This window comes from Lissotriton vulgaris, chromosome 10, assembly GCF_964263255.1.
Source record: "Lissotriton vulgaris chromosome 10, aLisVul1.2, whole genome shotgun sequence".
Classification (NCBI taxonomy): Eukaryota; Metazoa; Chordata; class Amphibia; order Caudata; family Salamandridae; genus Lissotriton; species Lissotriton vulgaris.
Window position 1 is genome coordinate 815,284,571 of NC_141698.1, and position 13,702 is coordinate 815,298,272.

Here is a 13,702-nt window from a genome sequence, read left to right on the forward strand (position 1 = left end):
TCAGGGAACAGACACGCTTCAAACATTTGCTGCTTTTGTAAAGTATGGGCCCTTACATATGCACAGGGGAAGTGAGTGGTTTCAAAGGTTGGAGATCTGAAGACTCTGTCTTTTAGAAGGACCTTGCACCACAATACTGGTTAGCATACCTTAGGCACCCATTTACGTATCAAAGGGCTCCTATTCTAAAGCTCCAACTGTGCATAATTTGCTCACCTTTAATGTATATGTATTTCTCCTCACTCTCTTTAAGCTCTTGTTTTTTTTCCATAACTTTTTTGATGCAGGTCTTACCCCATCATGGCGGTAAACAGTTGGACTAACTCTAAATGATATCCTTCTAGAGATGTTTAATGCAATCCTTAAGGTGAGGTTTCTCCAATGACTCATAACGTGATAACATAACATGCTTTTGGTGCAGGATATATTTCTATCTTTGAAACTGAATGCTTCTCGGGCTTTCCCCGCTGCATCAATGCCATACTTTGAGTTACTGGACAAGATAACATTAGATTTTTTATGTGTTTTGCTTCCCTCAGTGCTCATCCCCTAGTGTTGCTTGGGGTCCCCTGCCAAGTGCACCACTTTGTACGTAACTGATTTGGATTGTAGTATCCATCTTTCTGGCCACTATCAAAGTTTTGACTTTTCTGCAGATCTGTGTCATTTACAATAAGGTTAACCCTCTCTTCCTGCCCTTCTGCAATATTATTCTTACTGCTGCAATTGGACTATCACCCTTTTTTCATGGGGGTACATTTATTAGGACATCGTTTGGCTCTACATATGATATGTAAACTGTACCAAACTTGGTTCATCGTGCCTTACTTTCCAGGTAATGGCTGATTCACTAAATGTGAGCATGTACAACTGCAAAAGATTCATATTCTCTATTTGCTATGGGGCACAATGTTATATTTTGTATATGCTCATTACAGTCGGCAAATCAAAGACTTTGGTACACAGATACGCGCAGTCTAACATGTCTGGCAGGTGCCAATAATGAATAAAGGCAAATTGTATGAAAGAAATTGATCGGGTGGCTCTTGGCTAAAATAATGAAGTGATGACAGGATAAAGGCTGTCCTCTCCAGTAGCAAGAAAAACTGCCTGGCACAGGCAGCAAGGAAGGTGTTGTGGAAGAGCTCAGCTGCAGATGTGTCTTGATTGGGAGTCTCCCAGTCCCACGGGAATGCAAATGATGTAAACACAAAGTAAGATTGCCATTGACAACACAAGGAGCAGATGCAGATCCTGTCCCACTGGTAAGCTCACGGATCAGGAGAAGGATCACCATGCAGTATTACCTAGATGGGACACAGCGGGCCTTGCAATTATTCAACAACTAGTCAGACTTTGAGTATTCGTAGCCTGGGCAATAGCCAGTAGCAGATTAAAAGTTGCGTAGATTTTGTGAAATCTCTCACAAATTTGGCATGTGATGGAAACAGATGCACAGTATTATCCACCACCACTAACTACACCATGAAAACTCAGCCTTCTAGATGCATGTACACGTGTGTCACAGATCAACACCACCTACACTAATATATCATACAAATGAACACACATACAACTGTGATAGTTACTGTGTATGTCTCTTCTCTATAAGAACCACGCATGATGAAGGGGTACATTCTTCACACAGGAGGACACGGGAAAAAATGTGCTTCTTCAGCTGGTGCACCAGACTACCAGGTCAAGTCAGGCTGATTGCAGTTCCAACACATTAATGAGAGATAACAACAGAACAACCTGCTGCTCAGACAAGGCTTTCACAGCATATTCGGCTGACACGAAGAGGGATCCTTGTCAGAAATGTGCTCAAATATTCCAAATGGTTTTGATAGGATCTCAGAGACTGATGGTGAATAGGCTAGGGTTGTGCTAAGTTATTATTTACTACAGCTACGAGGGTGGTGTAAAACGTGCTATGCCAACGTCACCTCTGACGATTTGTATTTACAATAAATAAACAAAACAAGTAATTTCCTTCATGTGACTCAGTGTTCAGAATTCTGAGCTACACTGAAGTCCTAATGAGGGCTCATTTGAAGCTGCAAGCCAAGTCAGTGTTCCAGGAGGCTAGAATATCCCTCTCTGTCGCTCGCTGTGCACAGATTACAATGGGTAGTGCTCTGGTGTACCATGGGTGAGAAAGGGAAGTGTACTGGCCTGCCATGTCACAAAGTGCTGAGGCGTGGTCCTGCAGGCCCCGGGAGGGCCCCCACCGCTTGGCCAGGTGACAAAGCTCTGACTGGGTCCCGCTCGGAGCTCTGGTTGGCCCTGGGTGGAAGCCCCCGTCCTGGGCTCTATTATCGTGCCACCGTTTTGGAAAGTGCCAAGAATGGCATCCTATTGGCCTGAGGAGGACTCACCTTTTTGGCCAAATGAAGAAGCTCTGGACCAGAGTTTCAGCTGGCCTGGGGAAGGAAGCATTTATCCCTCTGACCCGTTCTCCGGGCCCCTGTGTCACAAAGTGGCTGGAACTGAGTCCCACAGTCTGGGGAAGGCTCCCCTCCTTGGCTGGGTGAAGAAACTGTGACCTGACCCCTGGTCCATTTGGCCTTGAGGTGAAAGTCCCCAATCTGGGTTACATTTTCCAGGATGCTATGTCACAAAGCGCAAGGGATGGTGAATCCACAGGCATTTTGAGGGCTCTTCTGCTTAGGTTGTTTAAGAAACTCTGACCGCGCCCCTGGTCAGAGCTCCAGCTGGCCTAGCCCTGGAAGCCTCCAACTTCCTAGGCTCCATTCTCTGGGCCGCCATGTAGCAAAGTGCTCTGGATGAGGTCCGGCAAGTCCAGAGAGGTATCCAATGAATACCTGGGTAAAGATGCTCTGACCGGACCCTGGATGAGAGCTCATGGAGGACAGGGGGTTAAAAACCTTTTGGACAACCTCGACTGTTCTTTCAAGCAAAGGGCTTCCACACCACCTGGACTGTCAGGCTCAAGGTTCGGCCTTTTGTGGAGGCCACCTAACATGTTGAAGGACAAGCATCCTTGCAGCTTGCCCTCCCCACCCCCCCTCCAAGTGGTCTGACCACAATGAATGGGGTCGGGTGGTGATATATTGAGTGAGGGGGCGAGAGCAGTGAGAGAGCTCCAGTGTCCTCTACTTAAGGAAACGGTTGTTCTCCACGCTAGCGGTCGCGTTTGTGGACGCGCCATCTCAGCGCCGGAGTCACGCCAGAGTCAGCCCGTCTGCGCCCGTCCGCGCCTCGGACGTGCTTTAGGGCGATGGCTTCATCATCTAGCTCGGACCCTGACTCAGCAGAGGTATCTCCTACAGCCAAAGTTGCGATAAACCCCTTAGAAGCCCCTCATATTAAATATACGTCAGCCCATTTGAAGGCACTACAACCAGCTAATAAATCTTCCTGCAGACTGTTACACTTAGAGGAGGGAAAGGATTCCTGTCTAACATGCCACCTACATATTGACCCAGTAGGGACCAAATCCACGCAGAATGATTCCTTCAAAACTCAGTTAAAATCACAAATATTTTCCTTCATTAGTCTCAACTGTCGCTCCTTACCAAAACATAAAACAGAAATTTTTAATTTGCTCTTACATGAAACACCGGATGCACTGTTTGTTACAGAAACATGGCTCAAAGATAGCTCAGGACCTGATATAGTTATGGCACTTCCTGATTCCTATGCCATTACCAGACTGGACAGGGATAAGAAACCTGGTGGAGGAATTGCTGTAATTTTAAAAAAATTATTTCACTGCGATTTTAAGCCGCTTTCTTGCGGAGGTTCTGAGGCGGCGATTTTTAAACTTACATTAGCCCCTAATTTCACCCTATCCGGTATCCTTATATATCGTCCTCCCGAGGCGGCAGCATCCAAATGGGTCACAAATATGTCTGAACTCATCGGTCCACTGGCTATGAGAACTGCCAACTTTACTATTCTAGGTGATATAAACCTGCACTTAGAGGATGAGAATTGCTCCTTGGCCAAAGTTCTTATAAATGACTTAGCAGCTATTAATTTAACCTTAAAGAATTCCGGTCCTACACACCGTGCAGGTCATCTGTTGGATCCCATCTTTTCCAACCTCAACAACATTGAGACGCAGTCTGCCCAGCCTTTGCCTTGGTCCGATCACTTCCTGATTAAATTTAATCTTCAGGTTGACCTATCAAACAACGATAACATACCTTTACCCACTCAGCTCATAAGGAAATGGAAAAAACTTGATATTGACAGTCTCAATGCCCTACTGGAAAAACATCGCCCTTGCACTAAGACTACTGTTCAACAGCTCTCCTCCACAGTACAAAACTGGCTTCTTTCAGCCATTGATTCCATTCTGCCTAAAACAAAGTTAAAACAAAACACCCATCGCTCTCCTGCACCTTGGTTCAATGATATTCTACAAAATGAAAAAACTAAATGTAAGAATCTCGAACGTCAATGGAGGAGGTTTTACTTACTTGCAGATAAGGAAAAATATAAAATCCAGCTAACAGCTTACCAAAAACAGTGTAACAAAGTCAAAGCAGAATTCATCTGCACAAAAATCACAAATGCTTTAGACCACTCTAAAACACTTTTCAAGTTAGTTAAAGAGCTGGCGGGATCCAATACGTCCCAACCTCCACCTGAGCTAAACAAAACGCAATGTGACATGTTAGCCAACTTTTTTATTCATAAAGTTGATAAAATCCACCAAGACATCAACTATGCTGCCAATGACCACGACTTCACTCCTGAAGCGACCCCCAATTGTTCATCACATACGCCAGGTAATACCATAGGTATTACTGATTGCCCTTCCTTGGATGATACATCTTTTGCCACACTAGATAGTTGGCCCCTGCTGAACCCTGACATAGTTCAAGGGCTACTAAAAACCATCAAATCGGGCTCTCCTAGAGACCCACTGCCATGTTCAATCTTAAAACAACTTAGCAGTAACGTTCTAACTACAATTACCGATCTCCTTAATACGTCGTTACTTGAACAAACTGTACCCAGTGAATGGAAGCATGCGATGATTCATCCACTCTTAAAGAAAGCTGGCGCAGACCCCAACCTGCCAGCTAACTTTCGCCCAATATCATTGCTACCCACCTTTGCTAAGTTATTAGAGAAGCATGTTCATCGTTGCCTTACAGATTTCATCACCACTCATGATCTGTTACCATCTCACCAGTCGGGATTTCGTGCAGGTTTTTCCACTGAGTCTACATTGCTAGGGGTGACCGAAAACATCCGTCGCATGGTAGATAAGGGCGAAACAGTAGCACTTGTGCTACTCGACCTCAGCGCGGCATTCGACACTGTGTCGCATGCGGTCCTCGCCCAGACTCTCCACTCCCTAGGCATTCGCGGGGCAGCTCTTAATTGGATCAGATCACTATTAGAAAATCGAACGTTTCAGGTATTTTCGCAAACTGCCTGTTCTGATACAAGGACGTTTAAACACGGAGTACCTCAGGGCTCCATTCTTAGCCCGTTGCTTTTTAATGTTTATATGAGTCCCCTGTCCAAGATTGTGGAAGACACTGGGCTTTTAATGTTTTCTTACGCTGATGACTCTCAGCTGCTTTTTTCGCTATCAGCAGCAGACGCTGACAACTCATCCTCCCTACAACTCGGACTTAGTAAAATCGCCGGTTGGATGCAGAAAAACGTTCTAAAACTTAACGGCGAGAAAACCGAGTTAATCGTGTTGGGTAAAAACAAAGATCTTTGGGGACCCCAACACTGGCCATCCGAAATGGGTACCCCCCCAACCCCTGTCGCGCATGCCTGCAACCTGGGAGTCATTATTGACGACTCACTCAGTCTACACCAGCAAGCAGTAAAAACTTCATCCACCTGCTTCGCCATATTGAAATGGCTTAAAAAGATCTGCTGGATGTTACCTGAAAACACCAAGAAAACAGTTGTCAACGCCCTGATCACATCCAGATTAGATTATGGCAATGCTCTGTACCTGGGGGCAAATAAAGCTACTGTCCGCAGGTTACAGTCAGTACAGAATGCAGCAGCCAGACTACTCTGGAAAATTCCCATCACTACTCCAACTACCAAATACATTAGGAAACTACACTGGTTAAAAATTGAAAATCGGGTCAAATTCAAATCCCTATGTTTCATGCACAGGATTTCCACCAATACCGCCCCAAAATACCTACAAAGCCTGATGCGCCCCTACCATCCCTCTAGATCTCTTCGGTCCTCTACGGCAAATAATTTTGAAATCCCAAAGATCAAGTTGTCACGCATGGGTGGCAAGTCCTTTTCTTTTCTAGGACCCACACTTTGGAATTCAATGCCACACACATTGCGGTCTGAACCAAGCTACATCAAATACAGGAAAGCCCTAAAAACATGGCTATTCAACATCTAATTCCTGTAACCGCATTGACACTGGGATCTGTCGCGCCGGGAAACCCTTTGTTGGGTAGCTGTGCGCCATATAAATGCAAACAAATAAATAAAAAATAAATAGATCTGAATGCTGTCTGCCAGTCCGGGCCATGTGAACCGGACTGTTGTCCTTCTTCGCCCAGTACATTTCGACTGGAGTTCGTAATGATTATTCCATGGGGTGCCCCAGCCACTGAGGCCAGCCCCCCTATGTCTCGTTCAGGCTACGCCACAGCCTACCTCTCCTTTCAGTTGTCACAGAGCAGGCTGAGCCCACTGGTGTCCATGTGGCTGACCTGGCCTTGCAGCCGAAAAACATCCTTAACAACGAAGTTTTTATTACGCCTTACCTGAACAACAAAGTTCGAACGATGACAATCCTTAACGACGACTTTCCTAAACCATGACTTTTCTAAACCACGAACGATCTAAGACTGCCAAGGAAAGACACGAAAGGCGTCTACATTTGTGATTAAGCAATTTACAAATATGTGTCTGCCGGAAACGATTGAGGTTGCGAGGACCCACACCATTTAGTCATGCCCCCTCCTATGAGTGCTAAAGGAGAAGCTTCAGTTGTAACTCCTGTTTCTAAGTAATGACAAAATGGTAAATGCACGCGGACAGGGCGGGTGTGCACATTTCAGTCGTGAGCAAGAAGAGAAAGCTATTTACATTTTTAGTACACCAGTGGGTCACTTTATGTATTAAATACTGGGCGGTTTCCCTAGTTTCTTGGGAGAGAGGGGGGACCTCTTGGAAAATGCTACTAATGGCGCGGATGCAGGGGGCAAGTCAAGGGTACTTCGGTTCACAACTTTAGGTTTGCCATGATTTGGCTGATTGTGTGTGGATAAAAGTGCCCTCTCAGGATCCAGGGGTCCTCTGGCCTGAGCTACCTCGGAGTTCTGGTCTACAGGTCCTGTTACTTCAGATATATTTAACTGGCTTGATCCACTGGATAAACCATTTGTTCCTAAGGCAGTAAAAACAATTAAACTTCGTCCAAGTGGGTCAAGTTGGGTTTGAATCGTATTTTGCAGTGGGATACCTTCTCCTGCCCCTATTAGGTTTGGCACAATGGACGTAGAGCATTTATTACAATTGGTGATTGAATTGTGGACTAATTCCTCTATTTTTTCTGTTATTGGAACTAGGAGGGTCTTTATCGTTAATTCCAGTTTGTAAACAAAGAGTCCAATAACTGTCCTTGGCCCAAATCAGGTTGTGAAGATAGCTATGTCCGCATTTGTAGCCGTGGGGATTTCCATATAGACTTATTGTAGACAGTTTTGTTTTCTCTTCGGTGGTGGTAGGGCTGGGGCCACTTCAATTCCCTCCGGTGTTTTATCGATGGAGATATTAGAAGATGTGTTTGACTCGCCAGAAAGAAGTATTTGACTTGGGGGTGCAGAGATTGTTAAAGCTGTTGGACATTCTGCAGGGTCCCTATTGGCCATGGAGTTCCCTTGTTCTCCCTCCTCCCTAATGGTTTGGCTTTGAAGACATTTTCCAGTCTCTAAAGATAACCTCCGCTCGGTAAAGGCTATCTCCTGCGTAAATTGCGTGGGCAGCTTTGGTCAGAAATGAATCAATTTTGCCCACCGTGCATCCCCCCCTGAGCACCCCCCTGTGTAGTGAGTGTTTTCCTTTGGCCCATTTTCAGACGTTAGTCACCAAGAGCCCCCCTGTCTCTGTTTAAAATCTTTTATGAAGAGCTTGAATGTTCAAATAAAACAAAGTGACTAAGAGATACCTCACTATGTTTGCTGAGTATATAAAAAATGTAAATGTAAATGAGTACCATACCGGGTCTCAAACTTCAAAGCACGCTTTGCAGATTTCGACCTAAAACAGCCAGGGTGTCTGGCCAAGCCCAGCCTCCTCCGGTCCCTGATGGGCGCAGATGCGCGCACCCTTGTCCCTGGCTTTGCCCAAGCATGGCCCGTGCTGCGGGAGCCCGCTCTACTTTTTAAGCGCCTCCGGGCGCTAGCTGAAAGACGGTGGCGGCAGCGGCCGCAATGGGGGCTGGGATAGGTAGTCCCGGGCTCCTCTTCCCCCAAACTTTAGGCATTAGCACATCCAAATACTCTTTATCAATTTAACAACCAGTATAGCAAGAGACAGAAGGAGGATGGAGCATAGAATGTCCTAAATTAAAGATAAGGAAAAATAAAAACAAACGTTGGAATGTTGGTGTGGAATGTGTATACTAGCCATTATTAGCAATGAACCACTCACTCCGTTGTATATAATGGAGCTCCCAAAATTCCAATGTTCTAATACAAACAAACTATCATGGCTCTGTGCACTAACCAAGGGCACATTCCCTCACACAGCCAACAATAATCAGAATGGAAGCACTATTACACTACTTCATACAGCTCATAATGACGTCCTCCCAGTCATGGTGTTTAAAATAGTCAAAAAGAGAGGCAACGCCCTGGAAGAAAAAGACGAAGGTTATTTTACAAACTCTTAAAATATCACATTACCTATTTGTGGGCTGTCAGACAAGACCTCAAGCTATCCACATAATAAAATATCAAAGTCATACAAGTACTGGAGACAATGCTTATATATTGTCACTTTACTAATAAATTGGCAGGTCATGTCTGTATAGTTAAGGATAATGTATATGGCTATTTTTCCCCCCAATTCGCTTAAAAAAATCTTTTCCTGTGCTGCAATGATCTCAACACAGCTTTAACAGTGACTGAAACAACTCTTACATGTATAAACAAATGTATTAAGAAAACAAGCTTCTAGGGCATTGGCACTGCCAAGCTTTTTCATTTTTATTGAGCAGGTTTAACACTACCTGGTAAATTCAAATACTAAAATGTCACAAGGCAGTGTTTCCAAGGTTAGTTAATTAAGGTAGATTTGTAAAGTTCCAAAACATTAGTAGAAATACCAGTAGGTCCACTAATTGGCTTCATAACGCCTAGGGACAAGTACATTCAGCTATTAGAGAATGCAGCTCCTCCTACAGTCCCGGGGCAGTGTTAGAGACAGAGTTTCTTTATCACGCAGTTGTTCACAGACTTATTCAGACCTGTGCTGTGTGTGTGTATAAACACACACACACACACAATTAACAAAGGTTACAAGGATGTTATAGTTCGATTCAGATTGTACACACAAAACCATAGACATTTAATGGTTATAGTTATAGTTTCTATGGTTTTGTGTGTGTAAAATCTGAACTTAACAATACCGCCCCTATAACCTTTAATTATTAATAATAAACAACAATTTTTTGCTTCTATTTTCGAACTATAATGTCCCTGTAATCTTAGGTTTGTATAGTGAATATCTACATTTTATAATGCTATTTACTAACTATGATGTCCCTGTTTCCGTTGTGTTTTTTTCTTGAATTTTTAAGTTTTTAATACTATTTTCTAACTATAACATCCCATTTACCTAGATATGTGTGTGTGTGTGTGTGTGTGTGTTTTTGTGTGTGTATTATGACTCTCTACTACAGTCTCATCTCACTGAGCATCAGGGCGAGACACAAAGATCTCAAAAGGGCCAAGTTACACCCTCCCTTAGATGCAGAGGCTCTTGACATGGAGATGAATGTACAACAAACTGATTCTTAGTATAGAGTGGGAGGTCCTTGACATTAAGTGCATAGAGTGAAATGCCTCAAAGGGGCACTAGTTGCAAAAAGAGTGCATTCATGGCAAATTGGTCCACGACAAAGAAGAGCTGTTTTGAGGTGCAAAAATATTCTGTGTGATCAGTGTAGTACACAAGCACTCTTCCAACTACTAGTTTGATGAAATAACACATTTTTGTGTGATAAACAGTATCAAATGCATAAAATGAGAAAGTTCTGATCCAGATCCTATATGGGCCAACTTTACCAACATGTCCATCCACTACCCGTTTAATATTTCTGGGTCAGTGCCCTGGCACAACTTTTGTTACCGCCTGACCTAAACGGCTGAAGGTGAGAATGAAGATTCTCACAAATGTGATGTACCAGTTAACATAAGGGATACTTACCACTAATGAAATTATTCATTGGCTAGAAGTACTGTGGCCATTAGTCGTGTGACAGACACCATCTCAGTCTTTCAGAGACTGATCTTCAATGAATCTATTAGTCAATTTTCATGCCGTTTGATCTTTTTGAAGGTGGGGGCAGTAGGTTAAGAAAATCGAGAGGGTACAGAGAAACAACTTGTGAACGTTGACGCCAAAAGTAACTTCAAAACATACTGATAACAGGACATGTGTAAGTGTCTACTGAGAGAACCCACAGTATTTACTTTTTAAATTCTAGTTTCTGGGCCTGTGGTGTGGCATAGGATCCCTCATGGGAACTCAACCTTGTAATGCTCTGAGCAAAGTGTTTTTACTGCTGTAACCTTTACTGCCTGCTTTATAAAACACCAATAACCATGTGCAGCATGGTCTCTGAGCAAAGGTAACACAGTGTCAGATGGACCCCAAAGAATACTGTTTGGTTATGATTGAGACTGCACTGCACCATTCCTCCAGGGCAAAATGCATCATGTATAATGTTTTCACTATACATTAACTATGTTCAATTGTGTTTAAACTGTAACCACAGAAAGGGGTGTAACAGAGGCCCTCGCAGTGCAGTAGGGTGCGGGGGGGACCCCAAGCTCCAGCAGAGCACTCTGGCCGGAGAGCTCTTGATTGAGCCTGGAGGGGGCCCCTCCACATACCTTGCAGAGAGCCCCCCTCAAGTTTCGTTAAGCCAGTGACCATGGACTGAAACATAATACAAGGTTCAGCACTTTTGCCTTGCAAACTAATTGTTGAGCCTCGAATCCAAATATTAGCTAACTTTTCACATATCTTGGATCATCCACATATTTAACAAGCATTTGCAATGCAATAGGTCTCGCATTCGGAAAGTTTGAGCTATTGGTATTTTAAATGACAATTTTTTTATTTAAGTGTTGGTTTTGAAAATAGCTAAATTATTATCTTTGTCATTTACAATGCCAATAGTTTTAACTTTCGCAAATGTGACACCTATAGCATTCGTAACGCAATGTGTTGTATTTACGTGACTTAGATGTATTGATCTTACAAATAAAAATGGCTTTTAATTTTTTTAATTATTAATACTTAAATAAAAGTTATTGTAATTTATAATGGCAATAGCTTTTGTAAATAACTTTTGTGAAGATTATGTTCATTGTATTTTATTGTGACAAAAATCCAAGAACAGAAGTGAAATATTTAAAAAATAATTGTGACATTTGTAATAAAGCTTGAAACATTGAGAGAACATATTTGAACCAGTTGTTGTTAAATGGTTGCACAGATTGATGCTGTGGTGGCGCTCAGTGATGTTGTGGTGGCGACGAGTGATGCTGTGGCGTTCAGTGATGCTGTGGTAGTGCATAGTGATGTTGTGGTGCCCCTGAGTGATGCTGTGGTGGTGCTGAGTAATGCTGTGGTAATTCGATGGATAGAGTGAGTGCGATAGACAGAGTGAGTGCGATAGACAGATAGAGTGAGGGCGATAGATAGATAGATAGAGCGAGGGCGATAGAGGGAGGCCAATAGATAGATGGAGGGCGATAGATAGATAGACAGATAGATATTTAGAGTGAGTGCGATAGACAGATAGAGTGAGGGCAATCGATAGATAGATAGAGTGATGGTGATAGAGTCAGTGCGATAGACAGAGTGAGGGTGATAGATAGATAGCTAAAGTGTATTTATGTTGCATTGAGTACAGTAAGTATGAGGTGTGTAATTATATGGCACAGAGTGGTATTATGTGGAGTATATTTACTTTGCATTGAGAAGAGTGTAATTCTGTTGCGTGTAATTATGTGGCACTGAGTGGTATTATGAGGAGTCTATGTTGTATTCAGTAGAGTGTAATTGTGTGGCGTGTAATTATGGTGCACTGAGTGGTATTGTTTGGAGTGCATGTTGCATTGAGTACAGTGTAGTTATGTAGCATATAATTATATGGCACTGAGTGGTATTGTGTGGAGTGTGTGGTGCATTCAGTAGAGTGTAATTATGTGGTGTGTAATTATGTGGCACTGAGTGGTATTTGGAGTGCATAGTGCAGTGTAATTATGTAGCACCTGGAGGCTTTCAAGGAAAACAGGCAGTCGTCTTACCCACCAATCAGTCAAGAGAGTGATAGTCAGCTGTGAGAGCAGATAATGCTGTACAGTTCCTGGATCAAGAACAAATAAATAGTCAAATACCTGTAGTATATCCAGAGGTCAGGGGTGGTTGCTAAGCAGCTGGTAATAAAAGTAAAACAAGGAGGATGCAGGAGGCCTAGGTGATGTCAGACCCATCCATTCTGCAGCAAAAGGTGGCTGTTCTGTGGGCCTGGTGCCGTTTAAGGTGGGAGCACAGGATTGCACCTTCCAAACAAGGGAGTTAATGGGTGACATAAACATGCACTGAATTTTGATTACTGCAAATTGTTCATCAGCTCCCATGGTATTTTTTTAGTTGGTGTGTGTTATACAATTTTAAATATATGTATGGTATTAAATAAACTGTAACAATACTTGATGGTGTTGGAGATACTACTGAAAGTACATATAGGGGTATTTCTATGTTTGAAAGTATTGTATGGTGAGGAGATAGTGGTGCTGTCAAATTGTAATTACCGGTAATGGGTAGTGTTTAACGGTTGAACTGCATAACTGTACAGCTTGTACCAAAGTGTGGAAAACTGTGCGTGGAGAGTTGGTTTTGAAAATAGCAAAATTAATAGCTTTGTCATTTACAATGCCAATAGTTTTAACTTTTGCAAATGTGACACCTATAGCATTCGTAACGCAATATGTGTTGTATTTACCTGACTTAGATGAATTGATATTACAAATAAAAATGGCTTTTAATTTTTTTAATAATTAATACTTAAATAAAAGTTATGGTAATTTATAATGGCAATAGCTTTTGTAAATAACTTTTGTGAAGATTTTGTTCATTGTATTTTATTGTGACAAAAATCCAAGAACAGAAGTGAAATATTTAAAAAAAAATGTGACATTTGTAATAAAGCTTGAAACATTGAGAAAACATATTTGAACCAGTTGTTGTTAAATGGTTGCACAGATTGATGCTGTGGTGGCGCTGAGTGATGTTGCGGTGGCGACGAGTGATGCTGTGGCGTTCAGTGATGCTGTGGTAGTGCATAGTGATGCTGTGGTGCCCCTGACTGATGATGTTGTGGTGCTGAGTAATGCTGTGGTAATTCGATAGATAGAGTGAGTGCGATAGACAGATAGAGTGAGTGCGATAGACAGATAGAGGGAGGGCGATAGATAGATAG